Consider the following 6,370-nt stretch of genomic DNA (forward strand, 5'->3'; position numbering starts at 1 on the left):
TACATGAAAAAAAACACCACATGTGTACTACTACTATCGAAAAAAAATAAACGTTTGATTTTCTTAATGACTTTGAGGGGCAACTGTTACTATAATTATATATTAGTACTAGTAAGATTATTCCAAGCAATAAGATTATAATAAAAACGAAAAGGTCCGAATTACTCTTCTGAACTATTGGCTGAGTATGAATTACCTCTTAGACCCGAAAACCAAATATCTTTCACCCTCAAGTATTAATAACGGACAAATTACCCTCCTAACTCAATCCGTAGTGGTTTTGATGCTACGTGATAGTCCATTCAGCATTTTTATTAAAAACGGTGCGACCTACATGTCATATTCTCTCCCTAACACCTCTCTCTTCTCCCTCTCTCTTCTCTTCCAAATTGGCAGGGAGCGCGAGCGGTGAGCGACGGGGTAGAGGAGATGAGTAGCTAGGAGCAGCGAGCAGTGGGGGGCATGCGGTTGGGGGCAACAAGTAGCGGAGGCGGTTCCTCCACAGCCTCCTCCATGGCCGCGCGGCTGGCGATGCAGAGGCGGGCTAGGCTCCGCAAGCAGTGAATTGGAGGTGGAGAGCGACAAGGAATGGCAGGATCCTGAGCGATCGACGGCGCTGCCCACTTAATCTCATCGGCGACGAGGGAAGCCTCCGCCACTCACCACTCGCCACCCTAAGCCGCCTCCGCAGCTCCGCCGCTCACCAGTGTCCCCTTTCCATCCATCGATGAGAGACGCCACCCGCCGCCTGCCGATTGAACAATACTGTTGTGAACCACAAATCGATGTCCTAGAGCTGACGACGCACACCAGGAAAATACCATGTGCCCCCTCATCCGGCTCGTCGCCCACGTGTATTCTGAGTAGTCGATAAGCTTGTACTATGAGTAGGGTGTTATACCTCCGGGTGGTCCAAACCTGTATATCGACTTTGTTCGTTTGTCTGTTTCTTGCGCTCTTGAGGGGCCCGAGTCCCCTCCGCACATGTGACTAGCTCCCCAACCAAACTCATAGAAGGGGTCCCATATCGACAACTCTATTTGTTGGACAGCGACATTGTGACTTTGTTCGTTTGCTTGTTTCTTGCGCTCTCGAGGGGCCCGAGTCCCATCCTCATATGTAACTAGCACCGCCCGAACTTATAGAAGGGCTCCCACTTTGACTACTCCATGTCTTAGATAACCACATTGTGTCTTTGATAACACTAGCATTGAAACACAATCTATAATAATTGGTATGTCTATCCACCCCCATACCAGTATGGTTCCCCCAAGGTCATCCTCTCCCCCGCGCCGCTGATGCCGAGAGCCGCCCCTGCCGCTGCCCACTTCCTCGCGCCGCTGCCAAGGGCTGAAGGTGGCTGATCCGCCCTTTCGAGGCCTGCCGGCGCTAGATCCACCCTCCCGAGGCCCGTCCATGCCGGATTCGCCTCTCCTGAGCACCCCCGTCATCCCGAGCACTGTCGTCGCCTGCGCAAAGCTGCCATCCCTCTTCTTTGCTGCCACCACCGGTGGAGAGGGAGGAGGAGGCATCGGATCTGCTCCCCGCCGCCCCCTCCCCTGCGTCACTGACGCGTAGAGCCGCCGCTGCCACCGCCACCCTATTCCCCGCGTCGCTCCCGAGGCATGGCGGCGTCGGATCCGCCCTCCCGAGGCCTGTCGACGCTGGATCCGCCTCTCCCGAGCACCCCCATCCTCCCGAGCACCGTCGTAGCCTGCGCAAAGCCACCATCCCTCTTCTTTGCTGCCACCACCGGTGGAGAGGGAGTAGGAGGCATTGGATCTGCTCCCCGCCGCCCCCTCTCCTGCGCCGCTGACGCATAGAGCCGCCGCCGTCCTCTTTCCCGGGCCGCTCCCGAGGCATGGCAGTGGCGGATCCGCCCTCCCAAGGCCTGCCGCAGCCGCATCCGCTCCCGAGGCCCTCCCTGTTGGCCGATGAGGCGGCAGTGGGGTGGCGACGGCAGGTGGCGGCGGTAGAGAAGGGAGGGAAAAGGAGAGATGCGAGGGAGAAGGGAGAGTGGCGGAGAGACTGAGGGAGGCGATTGGGGCATGCAGTGGATTTTATTCGCCTTAATTTTTTTTTGCAGTGGTCCTCTTTACGTATAGCCAGTGAAAACGCTAGTGGACACTTACGAGGTCCGCCTCGAAAAATAGAGTTTTTTTATAGCGAATCTCTTAGCGTGGTCGCCATCGAAAATCAGTTTTCGCTGACAGTCCGTAGCCCCCCCATCCATCCTTACGTTTTTGTTGGTGATTTTCACGTACAACCGACAACGAAAATTATAGGGTGGCGCAATGAAAAATTGTTTTTAGTAGTTACTAAACCTTTATTTTACAATCCTAAAAATGCGATCCACTTATTTATTTTCCAGCTTCTATCTATTCTGGAAAACGAAGCGACAATCTTTTCTCCTTTTGACTTAAAACAAAATCTTTTCTAAGGCGCCAAATATCTCATGCCGAAGCACCAAGCTTTTATCCTTTTGACTTAAAACCTAATATTTTCTCAAGGCGCCAAATATCTTGCGCCAAATCTCCGGTTATGGCGCCAAATCTCGACCTCACCAGACACTAGGCGCCAAATCCTCCCCACAAATACCCAAATCTTCTTCCTTACCAACAACCCCCCAGGCTCCTAGCGCGGCAGCTCCAAATCCTTCTCCTTCCTGGGCTCTTGGCTCCCGAGAATGCTAATTGGCGTGTACGCGGCGCCAAAAGGCCACGGAAGCCCATGTACACTACCAAAAGCCCACATGTGTTTCTTTCTTTTTTTTTCCTTTTTTTTACAGCCACGGTTTTTTTCCTTTTTTCAACTCAACTTTCAAAAACTTTGAAATGAAATTTGAAACATTCAACTCAGATTTGAAAATTTTCAACTCAAAATTTGAAAACTTTCAACTCAAAATTTGAAATTTTCGAAGTGAAATTTTGAAAACTTTCAACTTTTCATCTTAAATTTTAAAAACTTTCAACTGAAATTTGAAACTTTCAACTGAGATTTGAAAACTTTCAACTCGAATTGGAAAACTTTCAACTCAAAATACAAAAACTTTGAACTCAAAATACAAAAACTTGTAACTCGGATTTGAAAACTTTCAAATCAATATTTCGAAAAACTTTCAAACCGTATTTTGAAAAGTTTCAAAATCAATTGTTTTCTTTTTTTATTGCGAAATTACCGTAGCATTTTCACTAATCACCATGATTAACGCTAATTGTCGGGATTAGTGACCCGATTGGTTTTAACGCTATTGAGGAGGCGGAGGCCCGCGTGCGCGCGCGCTAGCCATGCCCCCGGGCACGCCGCCTGTGTGTTCCCCCGCCGCTGCCGCCGGGGCTGTATCCTCAGGAGCTCTGCGGCGCCTATGGATACCCTTAAGCGCAGCACCTGAACGTGCTCCGACATGGCTGCCGCGTTCGGCGTTCACGTCGACCTCAACGGTTCCCCCTCCCTCACCCCCAAGATGGTCAGTACGGCTCCACTTCCTTGATCTCCTTGCTTCCTTCATCTATTCTGTTCTTTACTGAACCCATGGCTGATATTTCTGTTCATTACTGAATCCGTGGCTGATATGTGAATATGGCGTATGACATGAAAGCACTGTGATGTTCGTGTGTGGTTGTTTCTTTCTTCCATATGGTTAATCTTGCCTATTAACTCGTGGTATATATTTTAACCACAACGATCCAAGCTGGTCAGATGGGGGGATAAAACAAAGTTGAATAAAAACTTGCCCACAATTAATGTAAGATGAAAACACCATTTGACATCCATTTTCTTTACAGAGATCAAGTCTGCATCTACAATGTTTTTTTACTTATTTCAACCCCTCAAATAATCCAGCAGAAAACCTTTCTAGTTGCAAATAAACAACTCTGCGTTTTGACTGCTTTCTGTTCACACCATTGCTGTTAGTGCGTCCATCATGTAGTCCATTTAGCTACAAGTCATGGATTTCTCTTCGTTTTTGTTGGAACAACTCTGATTAGAAATACATTTATCTCATGTTATAGATTAATTTGTACAGTATCATGGTTGGGGATTGCCCTTTGCATTTTCAATGGCTGCACTGTATATGCTTTGATAAAACATAATTAGTTTTGCACATACAAATGAACATGGAACCACACTTGTACAGGTGCTAACTTTCACGGAAGCACATTTTTCTTTTGAATCTTGTTTGTGAATCCTGATCGGCTACGAGGTGCAAGTCTTTGAGCCGCTTAATCGTCTACCACTTGGTTCAGAACACCTAATCTGAAAGAGAAGTCAAACAAAGTATGACCTATTGCTTTCAGATTTATTTTCTTTTCTTTACCTATGATGTTTCCTCTGCTGTCCTAATTAATTGATTACTCAGAAGCATCTTCTGTGATCCTGGCCGCAATGATGAAAGGCTGGCTGCTTATTAGGCCTTGGAGTTGGTTTCTTCTTTCTGCAGATCAGAACATGCTCTCCATGTTGAATTTTAACTAGAGAATTCTGTTTTGCAAACTAGTCTAAAGCTTTATTATTGGGGATGTGCCCTTATTTAATTTAAGTTTGGACTGAACTATGTGAATATTGAACTTTGAATGTAGCATTACATTCTATCTTTGGTCCATGGTCAACCAGGATAGTCAGGTTCTTTTTTAACATAAATTTGGTCCAAAATATCTAGCGTGCACAATTGCTTCATGTCACCTAGTGTATCTTGAGTGGTTGTTGGGTTTAACTTGTAATTCTGTAGATCATTTGCTGACATCCTGTGCGGCTGTGCTAATGAATTGAAGGGCTGATATTTTTTTTAGATAATGGAATGAAGCATTCCGGCCTTTGCTCAAGAGCTACAACCAATTATTATAAAGTTCACACAAAAGCAAACTCACACAGTGAGTATGTAGTAAAAGTAAGAAAATCAAAAGTAAAAGCAAACTAATAAACACCAAGCAAGGTAAAGACCCCACAACTACTGAATTCTATTGGAGAATCTCCACCCGAAGTTGGCAAAGAGCTGCATGATCGTCGACTTTTAGGACACGCATCTTTTATTATCTTGATATGATCATCATGCCTTTGCAGTTGAGCCCATTCCCGGAGCCAATATGTTGCCCTGAAAAGAACCTGCAAATAAGATTTTGAAGGTGATCTATCGAAAACAATTTTATTTCTACTAAGCCAGAGAGCTCAACATACAGCGGAATCTCGAACAAGAATAAGTTCCTTGATCTTTTTAGGCAAAATTTGCTATAGGACACGTTCTCTGCACAGCCGTCAGTTAATCAACTAATTAAGTTGTCCTTTGGTGACAAATATTTCCTGGTGCCATAGATCAATTAGCATCTGAGTGGATTATAACAGCAGGTGCATCGTCTCCGTGCAGGATCGAGGAGGAAGAAGCAGCCAAAGGCAGTAATGGCGCAGGCGGAGAAGACGAGCGAGAGATTTTCTCTATATGCGGAATGTCCTGCTCGCTTGATCCCGTCAGGAACGCGCTAGGCACGGCCCTATTCGCGTCTGTGTGCGGCGCGCACACGCCATGCCTGCATGCCGTGGCATGCCAAATTGCGCAGGGGTAGATTGGTCTTTTAGAAAATTATCCGACCTTTTTTTTTGTCTCGGAAATTATGAAATATTGTCTTCGGTGTCTCACAGCCAATTTCACAACTTTCGTAGTGTCCGTAGGCAAAGCCAAGATTTTGCGGTGTCTCACATCCAATTACACGATTTTCGGGTGTCCTGTAGCAAATTTTGCCATCTTTTTATTAAGACCCACAAGCCAATTCCCAAACATATGAGATATACTATGTGGAGGATATAATCCAAACGCGAATTGTATAGATCTCGAAAGAAATCTGGCAAAATGGCAATCCAGGAAAAGATGGTAAATCGATTCATTTTTCATACAAAAACAACATCTCAAACTACCATGCCAATTCCTCGTAGCCAAATTATCTTTTGGTAAAACAATCCCCTTAAAGGAGATACCACATAAAAATCTTAATCTTAAGCGGCATCGTAAGTTTCCAAATAAACTTATTTCTCTCGATATACCCATTATTAATTAGAGCCAAATACATAGATCGAACTGAAAATTTGCCACTTTGATGAAGATTCCATCTAAATATATCATCCTCCTTTATTAAGTTAACATGCACAATTGAAGCACACAAATTGTGACATCTAGTCAAGTTCTGACCCACTAATGCTCTTGTAAAAGAGACATTAAGTGGAACAATGCTCATAAAACTTGCAACTGAGGAGTTTTTCCTTCAAACTATGGAATATAATGATGGGTATTTATCCTTTAAAGATGAATTACCTAACCACTTATCCTCCCAGAATCTAACTTGTTCTCCATTGTTAATAAACCAGGAACCCATATTTAGAA

General features: G+C 45.2%; 1 long non-coding RNA gene across 1 annotated transcript; it reads left to right on the forward strand.

The window, feature by feature from the left end:
* Window positions 1-3,249: 3,249 nt before the first annotated feature.
* Window positions 3,250-4,794, forward strand: LOC107275359 (uncharacterized). Its single transcript, XR_001545322.2, has 3 exons — window positions 3,250-3,466; window positions 4,139-4,278; window positions 4,361-4,794. It is a non-coding gene; the product is annotated as an uncharacterized lncRNA (long non-coding RNA).
* Window positions 4,795-6,370: the final 1,576 nt, after the last annotated feature.

The sequence above is a fragment of the Oryza sativa genome, chromosome 4 (assembly GCF_034140825.1).
Source record: "Oryza sativa Japonica Group chromosome 4, ASM3414082v1".
In the NCBI taxonomy this organism is placed as follows: Eukaryota; Viridiplantae; Streptophyta; class Magnoliopsida; order Poales; family Poaceae; genus Oryza; species Oryza sativa.